The sequence below is a fragment of the Ursus arctos genome, unplaced genomic scaffold, assembly GCF_023065955.2.
Source record: "Ursus arctos isolate Adak ecotype North America unplaced genomic scaffold, UrsArc2.0 scaffold_4, whole genome shotgun sequence".
Lineage (NCBI taxonomy): Eukaryota > Metazoa > Chordata > Mammalia > Carnivora > Ursidae > Ursus > Ursus arctos.
The window spans coordinates 28237357-28255233 of NW_026623056.1; the positions used below are offsets into that span (position 1 = coordinate 28237357).

Consider the following 17877-nt stretch of genomic DNA (forward strand, 5'->3'; position numbering starts at 1 on the left):
TGGGCATGGCGTGATTTAAAAACATTTCTTATTAATTTTATAGGGGGTAAAGGCACCACGCAGTTTTGAAATTTCAACTATGTTAAATGTTGCTATAAATAAAATCCTATTCAGATTTTTAGATTTAATATATCTAAAAATACGTTTGCAGTTGTCCTTTGGGTGCAGGAGGAAGTCCTGGGTTTCTCGTGCTTGTTTCTGGGCAGATTTTCAGTATTGTCAGCATGATACGGGTGTAGAACCTTAACCTGAGTGAATAATTTGCTTGAGATTACCAGTCTGTTTTGCAACTGGGAATAGACTCTGGGTCTCTTATTCCCAGTCTGGTGACCTATCCAAGAATAGACTAAGGAAACTGGGTATTTCTCTGTTTGGTGGAAAATATGGCTGAGTTGATTTTGTAGTGAGTATTAAACAGCCAAAAAGTGAATGTGTGAACGTTTAATTTTCTGTTGCAACACTTAAATGTAGTTTCTCCACATGGTCTTTGGCCTTTCTTTGACTACATAAGGGACTTTAGGATATTCCTCTGTTAACTTTTCATGGCATTTGTAGCACATTTACACTTGATTAAAAGAGATAGATGCTTATTGTAATTAACTCTGTATTTCATGCGGGTATTCTCCATGGCTAGAGAATAGCAGATAACTTGAGAATGTTCATTTAGCCTTCCCACAAATGCTAGGGAGAAGAGGAATTATATTAACTTCATTGATCTCTGATTTAAAAACTTTTGGCTTTTTTTATTGAAAACGTTTGAAAAGGCATGGATGCAATACCTGTGGATTTTCTCCTCATCTTTATGTACTGTTATTCTCACTATTATTACATTAGCTACACACAACAGTATTTGGTTAACATGGGTTTTGATAGGCCTTTAGGAAAGAGTACCTTTTCTTTTCTCATACTGCATGAGTTGCATTTGAACTTTTTTGTTCATTCCTTAACCTTTCTTACGCCTCTCCTCCTATATCACAAAAACAGTCTGTCTTCTTCCTCCTTCCCATTTCCAGAGAACCTGGACATTTTAAATTTAATACAATAGTTCACCACCAGGGGTGACTTTGGCAATGTCTGGAGACATTTGGTTGCCATGCTGGGGGATTCTCTTGGTATGTAGTGGGTAGATGCTGAACGTCTTGCAGTGTGCATGGTAGCCCTACAACAAAGAGTTATCCAGTGCAGACTGTCAGCAATGTTGATGTTGAGAAATCCTGAGCTCATACAGTGAGAGTAACATCCTTCCAAATAATTTAAATCTATAGAAGTTATTTATAATGTGAGTGAAATCTCTGTCACATTGTTATGAATCTTTTTCCAGAGTTGTCATTAGAATGGTCATGGTTCAAAAGTTATGAAGCATATTTTAGGTCATCAGTACATGGGATTTTGGAGCTGCAAGATTAACAAATTTAACTCTTTTAGTATGTAGATTAGGAAATGGAATTTCAGAGAGATTGTGATTTACCCAAGTTCTCACCCATAATGCAGAGCTCAGGTCTCTTGTTTCTACTATAATTTACTTAATTAAAATTAATTTTACTACCGAGGGAAACAGTATTGATCATTTTTGCTTGGCATACAAATACATTTAAATAATTGAATTAAAAAATAATTGCATGGTGAAAATCTCAGTATTTAGTGAATTACTGTTACTTTTTCAGATTCCCATGTGTTTGTTGAATTCATCAGCATGGTTTTGTAACTGTTGTAAATTTGGCAGCAAAAAAAAATTTTGCTTTTTTCAAAAGTGTTTGAAAAATTTTAAAAAGACCACATACAATTTCAAAACAAAACAATTCAGAGTTAATTATGATACATTAGGTTTGCAAATGCAAACCCAGTTGAAATTGTTAAAACATCTTTGGGTGTCTTGAATTGTGTGAATGAAGATCAATCACTGAAACGGTGAGTTATTGTGCTAATTGTAAATCTATTCTAGCAAGATCCTTTTGTTTAATTGTAGAAAAAGATGCTGGAACTTTCAGGTGAAATGTAATTGGGTGAAATATAAATTGGGTATTTAGATGAAATGTTTTCAAATTAAGCAGTGTATTGTCAGAGAAAGAAGTATCAGTGGGGTTCTTTTTATGTTTAAAAATTTTTTCGGTAGTGTTACTTTTTTTAAATGAGTAAAACAAGAGGACAGAGGATTGTATGAGCAAAGATTTCTTTAAAAATGGTTTTAAATAAGAAATTTATAGAAAAAAATTTAAAACCCATATTAACGAAAAGAAAAAATCAACTGGAGAAGCTGCTATTAATATTTTGATGTATGGTCTTCTTATATTTTCATTAACTTTTTATTTTTTAAGATTTTTGTTTATTTATTTGACAGAGAACACAAGCAGGGGGAGTTGCAGGCAGAGGGAGAGGGAGAAGCAGCCTCCCCACCAAGCATGGAGCCCTATGTGATGTGGGGCTCGATCCCGGGATCCTGGGATGATGACCCCAGCTGAAGGCAGACACTTAACTGACTGAGCCACCCAGGCGCCCCTTATTAACTTTTTTATCATGGAAAAATTTAAATAAAATATAATATTATGAATCTCCTTATCACTATGATCTAGCTTCAGCAATTAGCAGTTAATGGCCATTCTTGTTTCATCTGTATGTCTACCCTGTTTCTCCCCTTTATTATTTGTTAAAAAACTTTGTTTTGAAATAATTATAGACTCACAGGAAGTTGCAAAATTAGTACATAGTCCTGTGTATCCTTTACCAGCTTCCCCCGTGGTGACAAATTTTATAAAGCTCTAGTAAGACATCAAAACCAGGAAATTGACCTTGGTACATTACTCTTAACTAAACTGCCAGATTTAGTCACTAAACTGCCAGATTTATTCACTCTGTGCCATTCGTTTAACCTGAATTCATTTGTGTGTGTGTATGGTTCATTGCAGTTTTCTCCCATATATTAGTTCATATAACTACCACCACAGTGAAAATACAGAATTGGTCCCTCACCACAAAGAAAACCCCTCCTGCTATGCCTTTATGTTTGCATCCCACGGCAAGAGCCCTCCCTGTCTCATCCTAGTCTTATTTTCTGTCTCTGTAGTTTTGTCATTTCAAGAATGATATATTAGTACATACTTCGTTGCATCAAAACTCATTTGGTGAAGGACTTTGGGTCCTATTCACTATTTTGCTATTAAAGAAAGTGATTATGAACATTCACATACAGGATTTTGTATACAGTTGTGTACAAAGATAAATGCCCAAGAGTGAGCTTTTTAGTTATATGGCAAGGGCAAGTTTAATTTTATAAGAACATTCCAGACTGTTTTTCCAGAGTGGCTGTTTCATTTTACATTCTCTTCAGCCGTGTGTGAGAGAGCTACTTGTTCTGCATGCTTGCCAACATTTGTTGTTCTTATTTTTTATTTTAGCTATTCTAATAGGTATACAGTGATACCTTATTGTAGCTTTAATGGCTAATGATATTGAACATCTTCATATGTACTTACTTGCTGTCTGTTCATGCCTTTTTCTCATTTTCTAATCAAAATATATGTATTCTTTTTACTGTTAAGTTTTGAGAGTTCTTTATATATTCCAGATATAAGACTTTGTCAGATACATGGTTTGCAAACATTTTCTCAGTCTGCAGCTTATCTTTTCATCTTCTTCACAAGTCCTTTCACAGGGGAAATGTTTTTAATTTTGATGAAGTCTGGTTTCTTTCTTTTTTTTTTTAAGATTTTATTTATTTATTTGATAGAGTGGGTGCATGCGCGCACACACACTAGCAGGAGGAGCAGCAGAGGGAGAAGCAGGCTCCCTGCTGAGCAAGGAGCCCGATGTGGGGCTCAGTCCCAGGACCCTGGGATCATGACCTGAGCCGAAGGCAGATGCTTAACTTGACTGATCCACCCAAGCATCCTGAAGTCTGGTTTCTTTTATGGATCATGTTTTTGGTTCCAAGTCTAGGAACCCTTTTCTTTAGGTCCTGAAGGATGTCTCCTGTGTTTTTGTCTAAAGTTCTGTATTTTATGTTTACATTAAAGTCACGATCCATTTTGAGTTAATTGTTTATAAAGTTGTGAGGTTTAGATCAAGACTTTTTTTTTTTTTTTACCTATGGATGTCCAGTTGTTCCAGCACTATTTGTTGAAAAGACTATCTTTTCTTCCATTGAATTATCTGTTGGGCATATTTGTGTTGGTCTGGTTTTGGGTTCTCTCTTGCATTGATCTATGTGTCTGTCCCTCTGTTAGTACCACAGTGTCTTGATTAATGTAACTGTAGTTTTTTAGTATATGCTAGGGTTTTTTGTATATAAGATCATGTCATCTATAAATAGAGGTGCAGTTTACTGCTTCCTTTCCATCGTGAATGCTTTTTATTTAATTTTCTTCCTAATTTTCCTTGTTAGGATGTCTAGGACATTGTTGAATCAAAGAAGCGAGGGTAGGGACGCCTGGGTGGCTGAGTCGGTTAAATGTCTGCCTTCGGCTCAGGTGATGATCCCAGGGTCCTGGGATTGAGTCTTGCATTGGGCTCCTTGCTCAGTGGGGAGCCTGCTTCTTCTTCTGCCTTCTCTGCTTGCTGCACCCCCTGCTTGTGCTCTCTCTCTCTCTCTGACAAATAAATAAATAAAATCTTTAAAAAAAGAAGTGAGAGTAGAAGCTTTGTTGTATTTCTGGTTGTAGGGGGAAAGCATTCAGTATTTCACCATTAAGTATAATGTTGTTAGATTTTTTTTGTAGATGGCCTTTATCAGGTTGAGGAAATTTTCTTCTATTCCTAATGTCTTGGAAATTTTTATTGCTAAGGGGTTGGATTTTGTCACTTGCTTTTCTTCATCTGCTGAGATGATTTACCAAAAAAATGAAGATTTTGCCCTCTATTCTGTTGATAGGGTGTATTATTTATATTACTTGATTTTTCAGGTGTTAAACCAATTTTGGTTTTCTTTTTTTTTTTTTTTTAAGAGAGAGAGAAAAAGAGTGAAAAAGTGTGAAGGGTGGGGAGGAGGACCAGAGAGAGAGGGAGAGAGGGAGAGAGAGAATCTTAAGCAGACTCTGCACCCAGTGTGGGGCGGATCCAGTTCCCATGACCCGAGATCATGACCTGAGCTGAAACCAAGAGTTGGATGCTCAGCTGACTAAAGCCACCCAGGTTGCCCAGTGAAAGCCTCTTAAATTCTTATCTTGGTGACTTTTGTCTTCTTTTTTATTGGTTAGTCATGTTAGAGACTTAAATTTTGCTTCATTGATTTTCTCCATTTTCCTGTTTCAGTTGCATTCATTTCTGTTCTTTATTATTTCCATCCTACTGCTTGCTTTGGGTTTATGTTTTTCTTTTTTTTCTTTTTTTTTTTTTTTGAGTTTCTTGAAGTAGGTAATTAGGTTATTGATTTGAGATTTTCATTTCTAATGTAAGCATTTTAGTGCTGTAAAATTCCTTCTAACTACTGCTTTAGCTGCATCTCACAGATTTTGATGTGTTTTTATTTTCATTCATTTTTATGTATCTGTGTATGTTAAATTTTTCTTTGAGATTTCCTCTATGACCCATGGACTGTTGAAGTGTCCATCCCCCCCACCCCCCCGCCATGTGTTATGAGGTTTTCCTGTTGTCATTCTAGTCATTTCTAGTTTAGGTCCATTATGGTCGCAGAATGCACTCTATTATTTTAATGGTTTTAAATTTGTTGAGGTGTGTTTTGTGGCTCAGGATATGGTCTGTCTTAGTGAATGTTCCACGGGTGCTTGAAAAGTTCCATGGGTATTCTGCTGTCATTGGGTGGAGTATTCTGTATACAGTTGACATTTGAACCACGCGGGTTTGAATTGCACTTGTCTACTTATATGTGAATTTTTTACAATACTGTAAATGTGTTTTCCTTATGTTTTCTCTAACATTTTCTTTTATCTAATTTTATGTAAGAATGCAGTATATAACACATGTAATATACAAAATGTGTGTTGATGGATTGTTTATATTAAATCGGTAGGGCTTCTGGTCAAGTAGGCTTTAGTAGTGAAGTTTTGGGGGAGTCAAAAGTTACACATGGATTTTTGACTATGTGAGGGTTTGTTCAAGGATCAACTGTATTATCAGTTAGATTCTGTTGATTGTGTTAATATAGCTACTGTGCTTTTCTAAAAAATAGAAAAAAGATATTGTTAGCTTTTTCATTCCTTTATTTTCAATATATGTTACCAGATTTCTTGTTAGCAGCATATAGTTGGGCCATTTAAAAAAATCTGCTCTGCCAGTCTGTCTTTTGATTAGTTTATTTAGGCTATCTGTATTTAAGGTAATTATTGCTATGTCACCACTCAGGTCTGTTTTTTTTTTTTTTTTTTTTCCCTTGTATTCTCCTTGTTTCCTTTTTTCCTGGTTTTTGGTTTTTGCTTCTCTTTTCTTGCCTTCCTCCAGATTACTGGAAGATTCTTTAGGACCCCATCTTTTAAAATGTGCAGAAGATCTATTTATAATGTTTTTGAGTGTGTCTTGGTGTAGTTTTTGTAGTGGTTGTTATAGTTATTTTACAGTATGCATATGTGATTTATAATAATAGTCTGCTGGTATCAACATTTTACAACTTTGAAGTGTGTAAACTTCACTTCTATTTTACCTTTTACCTTCTCAACTTTTATTTTTTTAATTTTTTAAATGGTTTTATTTATTTGTTTATTAGATAGAAAGGCAGAGAGAGGGGAGAAGCAGGCTCCTCACTGAGCAGGGAGCCCGATGTGGGGCTTGATCCCAGGACCCCAGGATCATGACCTGAGCTGAAGGTAGATGCTTAACTGGCTGAGCCACCCAGGCAACCCACCTTCTCAACTTTTAAACATAATTGTCTTGGGTATGAAATGGTGTTGTCATTTTCATTTCTTTCTTTCTTTTTTTTTTTTTTTAAAGATTTTTATTTATTAATTTGACAGAGAGAGACAGCCAGTGAGAGAGGGAACACAAGCAGGGGTAGTGGGAGAGGAAGAAGCAGGCTCCCAGTAGGGGAACCTGATGTGGGGCTCGATCCCATAACACCGGGATCATGCCCTGAGCTGAAGGCAGACGCTTAACGACTGAGCCACCCAGGCGCCCCTGTCATTTTCATTTCAAACATCAAGTCTGATTTATAAAATTGATGACAGAAAAGATAATCTGTTGTGTATACCTATATTTCTTCCTGTGGTTTGGGATGTTTTCTTCAGCCAGTCTTTATAAGTATGGCTGCTGGTGACAAGTTTTTTTAGTTTTTCTTCTTTGGGGAATGCTTTTTAAAAATAGCCTCTTTGTTTCATGCTGTGGTCTGAATGTATTTCCCTAAAATTAATATGCTGAAATCCTATGGGAGTTGGGACCTTTGGGAGGTGATGAGGTCATGAGGGAGGAGCCCTCATGAATGGAATTGGTGCTGTTATAAAAGTAGCCAGAGAGGAGCTCCCTTGCCCTTTTCTGTCCTGTGAGGATACAAAGAGAAGTCTATTACCTGGAAGAGAGTCCTCACCCAACCATACTGACATCCTGATCTTGGACTTCTAGCCTCCAGAACTGTGAGAGATAAATTTCTGTTGTGTATAAGCCACCCATTCTGTAGCATTTTATTGTAGCAGTTTAAATGGATTATTAAACGGATGTTTAATAAATTCCTGAAGAATAGTTTCACTGGATATAGAATTCTTGGTTGGCAGTTCTTTAGTATTCAAAAAATACTGTTGCCATTTTTCTTGGACTCTGATTTCAGATGAGAGATCCGGTGTCCTTTGAATTGTTGTTCCTTTATAAGTAATATGTTGTTTCTGTGTGCTGCCTTCCCAGTTTTTTCTTTGTTTTTAATTTTGAACATTTAATTATGGTGTATCTTGGTGTAAATTTTGTTTGTGTTTATCCTGTCTTGGCTTTGCTCAGTTATTTGGATCTTTAAGTTTGTATTTGCTACACTTGATCAGTTTTCAGCCATCATTTCTTCAAATACTCTTTCAGCACCTCTCCTTTCTTTCTGTGACTCCAGTGATATGAACGTTGGGTCTTTTGTTATTGGCCTACAGTTGCCCAAGACTTAATTTTTTTTCTGTTGTCTCTCTGTTGTTCACTTTGGGTGAGTTCTGTTTTTCTGTCCTCAAGTTTGATGATTCTCTTCCCTATCATCTCCATGTTTATATTGAGTTTATCCAGTGAGTTCAGATTTTTCTGTTATTGTATTTTTTAGCTCTATAATTTTCTTCTGCTTCTTTTTAAATAAATTCTGTGTCTTTGCTGAGATTTTCCATTTTTTCACTTGTTTTGGGAAAATTTGTAATTGATTGCTGAAACATTTTTATTACGGTTTTTAAAAGTCCTTGTCAAATAATTCCAGTGTCTGATTCATCTCCGCATTGGCCTTAGTTGCTGATCTTTTCTCACTCATGTTGTGACTTCTTGAGTCTTTTCTATTTTATCTATTAGTTAGGAGGTTCTGGGCCCTATTTATATTTTTATTTTAGCAGGCAGACCCTATTTAGGTTTAGTGTACGGATTTTGGCCCACTTTTGTAGGCTGTGTTTCCATTGGCAGTTTAATTTTCAGAGCCTTTGTGGTCACTTTAATTTATATGATGCTGTTGGGCTCCCACTAAGTCCTTGCTGGTGCTGCCTGAAGGGGCAAAAGGGTTTTCCAAAACCATGCTGGGCTTCCGGGTATCTCTAGATGGGAGGAGAGGATTGTGGTAGGATCCTCATCCCACTGTTCATCCAATGCCTGTCTCCACTCTTCCCTGTCCCCCTGTCCCCCTGTCTCTGGGTGAGAGAGGAGAGGCTTGGCCCAACTGAGCTGCCTGCTCTGGTTGGGTTCCTCAGTTTTGCCTACTTGTCTCTGTATCTCTAGGTGGAAAACAGTCTCAGACCAAGTGGATAAGGAAGAATTTCTTCCCCTGGTGTTTGTTGTTGGCTGGGCTTTCAGGTAGGTCCCCCCCTTATATTGTAGAGGGATTCCAGTTTAATTTGGGGTAAGAATGTGACTGTCTGATCTGCCTTCTGTTGCTAAGTTGGTGGTTGGGAAATGTCAGTTTGGGTTGCCTTTTTCTGTTGGGTGTGGGGACTAAAAACACCCTTCTGCTCTTTTGTTTCTTGTCCTCTGGTCCCAAACTGGTTTATTGCCTTATTACCATTTTCAGAGTTTTCCTCTGGTTGTCTCTTTTATTATTTCCATAGTTTATAATTGTGCTTAGTGAGGAGGGGCAGGGGAAAACAGATCTGAGCCATCTTGTCTAGACAGGGAGTTCAAGCCTTAATTTTTGTGAACCTGCATGATCTCCAGTCAGGTTTATATCAGCTTTGAAAATAATCATATATGGATATGTTATAAATGCTTTCTTTGGTTATAAATCAGAATATCAGACGCCTAAGTTTTTGGGAAGTCAGTCCTAACCAGTTCAAGAGGGTGCCAGGGAATAGATCATGCTATTTTACTAGCATCTGTCACATAAACAGAATTTTGTTATGTAGTTAATTAAAATGAGGTTATAAATTCTGAGTATTTTCTTCAAAGATATGTTTGTTTAATAAATTATTTGCACTTAAGATGTTTAATAATTCCAGTAGTACATTATAGTATTTTATATTAAAATTTTTCAAAACAATACTGAAAATCTTGTATTATGCTGCCAATGTAATGTTTCTAATTCATAGACTGAAAAGAGCAGATAAAATGTCCTGTCCTGCCTTTACATTTCGTAGTTTTCTAATTGAGAATAAATTGGCCCAAATAAGAAAACATCCATTCTACATTAGTAGGAGCTCATGTTTCTAAATGATGGGTTGACTTGCTAAATCGAATTCTCCTATTTAGAAAAACAGTCTCACAAACATACTTCATGAATTGTTCAAACTTAATATAGTTACTGCAGTTATGTTCGCTGGACTCCTGTGCATCCAGTCTTTGAGGTATTCTCTGAATGACTGTGATGGCAAATCTCAGTTTCCTAATCAGATTAAAAGCCATTTGTTTTATGTGTGGGCATACCTCTACATTGTGCTGGTGTCTAGTGTAACTCTGGGCATGCATTCTAGACAGAGGAGATAAGAATGATTGTGGTATTAAGTAAGATGAAACTTGTCAAAAGATGAACTGGCTGTTTGTGGACCATTTGTATGTTTTTAAATGGGAGTTGTTAATTATATCTCACATGAGAAGTAATAATTCCAGTTTCATCTTATCTTTGACTTTTAATAATATTTTAACATGTTTTTGTTCACAGAGAATTGACACTTTAAAAAATCAAATGTAAATAAGCTTTAATTTTTAAATGGGTATTATTTTTTAGGGTTTCCTTAGTTATTAGAATGGGATCATTTTTATGTTAACAAAAATCAGGTGAATTTAATTTTCTCTGTTTACATGGTAACTATCATAGATAGCATTTTAATGTAAAATTTTATGTTCATTGATGTAGTTCAAATATATATATGTATATATGTACATACATATAATTTTTTTTGACTCCCAGGACATTGTTAAGAGTAACACTAAATATATTTTTAACTTGGAAGGACTTGTGCACTTAACCCCTAGAACCTCAAAGATAAACAATAATACCTGCCTAGGTAATTAGAGGGGGTCAGGTGAAATGGGACAAGTGAAAGCAGTTTGTATACCATGAAGTACTTTATCAGGTTATGCTTGTATCATCTTTGAGATCATTTGATAATTGCTTGCGTGATCTTGATCATCATAGTATAAAATATGATTATTTACAAATTAATGTGTAATCAGTAAAAATTTATGTACAAGTGAAAGTAAAGCAGCTTTCCCTTGAGTTTATTGGCTTACTAATCTTTTTTTTGAGAGGGAGAGAACATGCCCGCACCCATGTGGGAGGTGGAGGGGCAGAGTGGGGGAGAGAGAGAATTGCAAGCCGGCTCCATGCCCTTCATGGAACCTGACACAGGGCTCGATCTCAGGATCCTGAGATCATGACCAGAGCCAAAACCAAGAGTTGGATACTTAACTGAGAGTGGCTTACCAGTCTTAAAAACGAATTTCTATTAGTAAATTTGGGGAAGGATTACACAGTTGCTTGATAGTTTTTTGTTTTTGTTTTTTAAAGATTTTATTTATTTATTTGACAGAGAGAGAGACAACCAGCGAGAGAGGGAACACAAGCAGGGGGCGTGGGAGAAGGAAGTGGGGCTCCATCCCAGGACCTTGGGTCACGCCCTGAGCTGAAGGCAGATGCTTAACGACTGAGCCACCCAGGCACCCCATATAGTTGCTTGATAGTTTGTCATAGTTTTGGGAAGGTGTCTGTCCTCAACAGGTAACTTAGGTTGAAAAGTTAGTTCTATCTCTTTAGCAGTCTAAGGAGTTTATAAAAACACTTGTGGTGGACAGTTGGTTTCTTGTTTGACAAATGTTTGTTGTTTAGGTGATTTGAAAAGGTGAAGGGCAGGTGAAAATTTTCAGTTTGTGGTTTTATTTCACTAACTTTGGTCAGTTTTCTTTTAAGAATTTGATTATTCCTTTGTAGGATTTTCATTTTCAACTAAGTAGATTAGCTACATTAATTGCAAAGTTTATAAGATTTTGGCCTGATTTTTGTTGAGAGTAGAAATGGAAAATGGTTCTAGGAAGACCTGGGCAGGGTAATTTCTGGGGTGGTTGGTTTGAATTTGTTGGGCGGTTGTTCCTGCTTGGGAAAAGATCTGGTCATGAAAAATATACTGTTAGACCGTCGATCACATACAATTCTAATAATTTTAATTTTTACGCAGCTAGTGTAAATTAAAGAACACATGTCTGCTTTGTTACTATGTAGAAATTCTAACCACATTCATAGAAATCTTTTGCCTGGAACAAGCCCCCCCCCCCCTTTTAAACAGTCAGAAAGCATCATTAAATCACAAAAGTAAGAACTAACGTAATACTAGAACTTGACTAACCTTAAAATGTGATCTACTTAAAATCTACTAAAGGACTTTAAAAGATGCTAAAGCATTTTTCATTTCAGTTTTTTATACCATATGTGATATTATATATTCTTTTATTGCTTTGGGCTTTTCTTGATTACATTTAAAGGGCAAGAGGTAGTAGCTGTTTTATTTGGTAGTGCTTATGGACATCAGTAGTTAAAATTTTGTAAGCATACACATTTCTGTGAAACTAAAAATGAGGTTTTAAAAGAGATAATTAACCAAGAACTATGGTTTTTCTCAATTACCTTTTCTAGAGTGGTTGTATTTGGAACTAACAGTAAGATACAGGATATAATGAAACACTTATGAAACAGCTACGTTTTGATTAGATTTTCTTATATTTTTATTGTCTTAGAAATTCATATTCTTGACAGTTTTTGTGGGGGTTTCTTCTCTTATCTGAATTTTGATCATTAATTCATAAAACCTCATCTTTTGCAATCTTCCTTTTCTAGGCAAAGATGACAGTTGAAACAATTTGGTAGGCTTAAATACAGTGAGCAAACAACGTACAGATATCCTTTGAAAATACTTGATGAGGTAGAAGTTGCCTACGTTTGTAGAACTAAACATTGAGCATGTGAGATATTTGAAAAAACTAAAGTTTCTTCTGATCTATTGTAAAGTGTTTGTGGTTTTTGTAGCTTTCCTAACACAGTAGTTTTGAAATTTATTATTTATTAGCATTCTTTTAAAACAAAGAATGGGAATTAGGATTAAAATGTTCTTTACATTGCTAAGAATTATTTTCTATTTGATACAGTGTTTCATAAATCTTATAGTAAACTCATTAGTAGGTTGAATCTCTTTACTGTTAAGACCTTCAAGCTGTTTTAGGGAGATTTCCCAAGCTGAAGAGTAATTTGCCAAAACCTCACTAGGCTGGTTTTGATATCAGGTTCTGCTGTTTCATTAGGTTAATGTGACTTTTCTAGATGCTTCAGTTTTGTTATCTGTGATTCCGTAATTGAGATGGTGTTGTGTGGTGGTTAAGCTTCTGAAGTTTGATTTCTCTGTTGGAGTTAAGCTTTATATAATCATTTAAAAAATATTATATATGTACTGTGGGCAAGGCACTGTTTTAGGCATTTAAGATATATCATTGAACAAAACAAAATTCCTGCCCTTATGGAGCTTATAGTTGGGGGTAGAAAAAGGATAAACATCATAAACAAATAGATTCCATAGTATGTTGAGAGGTGGTAACTACTATGCAAAATGTGTAACAGATTAAAGGGGGATTGGGTGAGTGTATGTGGGGGCAGGCTACAATTTTAAATTGTATGGCAGGAAAAAGCCTCTTAAATAAGATGATGATTGAGCAAAGGCTTGAAGTAGGTAAAGGATTTACTTAGGAGTATCTTTGGGAGGAAGCGTACCAGGCCTAGAACAGCCAGTACAATAGGCCTGAAGGCAGGAGCATGCTAGAAGGTCTAGGGAGATAAGGAGGTCTGGCTAGTGAGGTTTGAGTCGAGGGAGCGAGGGGGAGAGTATGGAAGATGAGGTCTGAAAGGTGGTGGTGGTTGGTGGTGGTGAGGAGAGTGTAGCACAACAGATTGTGGAAGGCCTTGCAGACCATTGCAAGGACTTTGATTCTGTCACTTACTGGTTTTATCACCTTTAAGTTAATTATCCCTTCAGTTTTCTCTCTTGTAAAATGTGAGTAATAATAGTACCAATCTCATAAGTTTGTTATTTGGATTAACTGAGGTAATAACTGCAAAGGCCTAGGAATACTACTGAGCAAAGTCTGAAGCATGTATTCAGTGCATTTTTAAATGTGAAATCAACATTAAAAGATTACTTCTTTTTCATTTAGTAGCAAAGAAGAATTGATTGCTCTCTTCTTTTTAAAAAAGATTAAAAAATTTTTTTATTTATTTACTAATTTATGAATGGTGGGGAGGGGCAGAGTGAGATGGAGAGAGAAGAGATCCAAGCAACCTCCATGCTGAGTGCAGAGCCCAATATGGGGTTCACCACCCTGAGATCATGACCCGAGCTGAAATCAAGAGTTGGATGCTTAACCGACTGAGCCCCCCAGCAGCCCGTGATTGCTCTCTGCTTTGAATTTTTTCTGTAATAAATTGCTTCAACTTCTATTATAGCCCTTATCACATTATGTTATTATTACAAACATTATTTGTTATGTGTGTACTTACCATCTTTGCTAAATTATGAACTCCTGTGGGCAGAGGCCATGATATTTTATGCATGTCTAAGGAATCTTAGGTAGCATGTTGTACATGCATGTCAGATGATCAGAATGTTGACTCAGTTAATGACAAATGTTGGTTTAATGAATCAGCCCACCTGCTGGTGTGTGTGTGTGTGTGTGTGTGTGTGTGTCTGTGTCTGTGTCTGTGTCTGTGTGTATGTATGAATGAATAAATGAATGAATATTGCCAGTCTTTCAAAACCGAATAATGGAAGGACAATAGCTAGTGGTCCCTGCAAAATATTTCATTTTCTTTCTCTGCCATAGTTATTAAATCAGTAATAGTAGAAATCACCTTAATTTTTAAATAAGTGTGAGGGTTCATACTATGTAAAATTAGAAGTCTATATTTACAGTGTAGTATGGATCTATTAACATCTGCTGTCATTGACTGGTTAAAGATAAATATCTTGATTGATAGTAAAGTGTAATAGTCCTGCCTTAAAACATATTTTTAGTCTTAATTTCCCTGTTTATATCTGCATAAGTGGTATAATGAGGGAATATTTAGCCAGCAAAATCTTAAATCAGATTGCTAAGAAGGAATATTCACTAACTCCTGATGTGAGGGAGTGAAACAAGGAAAGAGGAAGATCAGAACTGACCTTTGGGTGGTTGTCCAAGTAACTTTATACCTCCTCTTTTTGTACTTAGAGGGTCTTAGTTTCCAGCTTGGTAGGTTCTTTTCTTCTCGTTGGGGGAGAGGAGTGGGAGAGGAAAAGGAAGGATAGAGACTTGGAAGGAGAAGTGAAATTGGTAGATGATGCTAAATGAATTTAGGGTTCCAGAGACAAGAGATTTTGTGGCAGGTGAGTTAGAGGAAATTATGTGTTTCCATGGTAGAGGAAAGGTTGTGATGGGAATGATATTCCAAAATTTCTCTTTATAGATTTAGATCTTGAGGTTATATTATTTTGTGCATGCGGGTGTGGGGGGGGGGGGGCGCATGTTTCCTTTTCCTTCTTGCTTTACTCTTTTATTTTTTGTTTCATTCTCTTTTAACATGTCTAGTTATGTTCTTTGATGTATGAGAGCCTTGATTTAGGGCTTTCACTAACAAGTGATGCAAGAAGATAAGTAAGTAGGCTTTTTGTGAAAATGTTTTTCAACAGAATATTAACATTTCGAAAACATTTGTCCAGTCTGTAGATTTTACCATATTCTGTGATGGCATATGTAATAATGTCTTGATTGTGAAGTAAATATACCCAATCAACTTTGAAGAAGACTCATAATGTAATACTATAATATATAATTTGAAGACATTTTTATTTCCTGTATATAGACTTTGCTGTGCTTTTTCTGTTCAACTTTACAATATTCCTATAGCTTTAGAAATTCTAAAAGTTGAACACAGTGAAGAACATAGATTAGTGAATAGCAGTATAGTGCAAATACAGTGTTGCTCTATTTGTTTTTAATAACGTCTACCACAATATTGTAGTTTTATGGCAAATACATATTCAAATATTGTTTTACATGATTGAGAAGGTGGCATATATGCTCTTCTGAATTCTTGGAAACAAAACTTTGAGGAAGGCAATGAAGAGCTTAGTAGAAATAAATTTTTTAAAAATAGAGTTTTTGGTTTGTAACTATTTTAGCAACAAAGCTGACTGAGGGACTAGAAAATGCTGTAGTGTTTGTGATCCCTTGATAAAATTATATAAATACAATTTTAAATTAATATATTGGTTATTTTCTAAAGATTTTAAGTTATTTAATTGTTTTGCTTTTCATTTATAGCTTTTACTGATTTGCATGACATTTATTGAACCCTAAAAATGTGTTAGGGCTGCTATATAAATGCTTTATTATTTCTGAATAAAAAATTATATTTGGCTAATTCTTTGTTTCTAATAAAATTTCAGCTTTCACTCTTCATTACCTCCACTTCATATGCCAGGAAAAAATATTATAGTTACATAAAAAATTGTATGTGCCCAATATCAATGCAGTATCAACACAGGGTATTAACTTTCTGTATTAGTTTCTGTTAAAAGGTTTATTATAGATCATTAAAAAATATGTATAGTCTATTTTAGCATTATTAAATACCTTTGCCTTGAAATTTTTAAATACTTTATGTTTCTGTATTTTTAAAAACTATATTAATGTAGTTAGACTTTTGAGCTGAGGGAAATGTTACTTTGGGGTTTCATCAGGAAATCATACTCTTTGAATAATGGAGATTTTAATGAAACACATTTTGTGTTTGCTTTCTTATTTTCTTATTTTTTATTTTTTTTAAGATTTTATTTATTTTAGAGAGAGAGAGAGTGTGCACAAGTGGGTGGGGAGGGGCAAAAGGAGAGGGAGAGAGAGAATCTCAAGCAGACTCCCCACTGAGTGCAGAGCCCGTTCCAGGGCTCAATCCCACGACCCTGAGATCATGACCTGAGTCAAAATCAAGAGTCAGATACTTAACCGTTTGAGCCGCCAAGCTGCCCCTACTTTCTTTGTTTATTTAAGATAATTCTGGGTTATTGCCCAGATTTTAAAGAAATCTTAATCCTCAAATAGAAATTAAATTAGAAAAAGTCCAATTAGTGTCTCGTCATTTTCTTGTGATATCATTTACTAGTAATTTTATTTAATCCAACAGTATCTACTATGGAGAGAATATTATTAGATTTAGCATATTTAGATATCACTATTTTACTTGACTTCAAGAACATGGCTAATCCTGGTTCTTTGGGAGGATATGCTGTATTTTTGTACTTTTATAAGATAGAGGGGAGGAATTGGGAACTTCAAAGTTGAGCCAAGTAATCTGGTGGGATGGACAATCGTCTGACATATTTTATAGAGGTAATCCAACACTGTTTTACTCAAGCTTTAATTTTAACCAGTGATTGATGCCCATGTGCTTGTGTGTGAACTGCACTGATGCACTGATCACAACTGTTGGATAGTACTTTGTATCTATTGGATGAGTCCTTTCCTTTTATACCCACTTACATGTAAGCATGAATTATATATATATATATATTGTATATATAGTATTGCTATATAGAGGTAATGAATATCTACACTGAAAGAGTTAATGCTGTTAGTCTTATAGGATGTAGATCATTATCTTTCCTCATTTAACTAAATTACTTGCATGTCTCTTTTGCACCCCAATTCCTTGTTTTAGGAAGATAGATGATTCTTTCCTTTCTTTTTGGCTTATGGTAGTACATATGTTAGGCCTATGCTTTCATCCTTCAGACAAGTGAAAGAAAATTAACAGTTTTCAGGGTATTTACTTATCTGTCAATGGCACATATTCTGATGTCAGTTGTTAATGATCGTAAAAATTCTAAAGTTTTTCATAAATTTTGTTTTGAGAATTCTTTAAAAATGAGGATGTGAAAATAATAGAGTGGCCATATTTTAAGATTTCCTTCTTTTCCCATATTTTCTGGTAATTGTCATGTTCAGCATTTCTCATTCCTTATCCAGGTTTATTGCAAGAGGATATACACTTAGGCAGAGAGTGGTGTTAAGAAAAAAAAAAAGGCTCTTCGCATTCCTATTCATGGTTGACATTTGTGTGTATGTGTGTATCCTGTCAGACATTTTCTATATATATGCAGACATTTATATGTATACCTGTATTTACATATTCTTTACACAAATGAGATCACATCATATTATTTAGCAACATTGTCTTTTTTGTTGTTAACCTCTGTCCTTTTGCATATCATTCCTTCTCATTTCATTCTGTGTAGTATTCCAGTATTTGGATATACCATAATTATATTAACT

The 17877-nt window shown here is 35.3% G+C and overlaps 1 protein-coding gene across 6 annotated transcripts in view; it reads left to right on the forward strand.

Annotated features, from left to right (window-relative positions):
• Nucleotides 1-17877, forward strand: part of ZNF148 (zinc finger protein 148) — a 113724-nt gene that overhangs the window by 14463 nt on the left and 81384 nt on the right. For 2 of the 6 annotated variants that reach the window (XM_026495338.4, XM_026495337.4), the window contains exon 2: nucleotides 8821-8895. The exons of the other annotated variants lie outside the window; for them this stretch is intronic. The gene's annotated coding sequence lies outside the window, so the exon portion shown is untranslated. The remainder of the gene's footprint in view (nucleotides 1-8820; nucleotides 8896-17877) is intronic. 6 annotated transcript variants of the gene reach the window in all.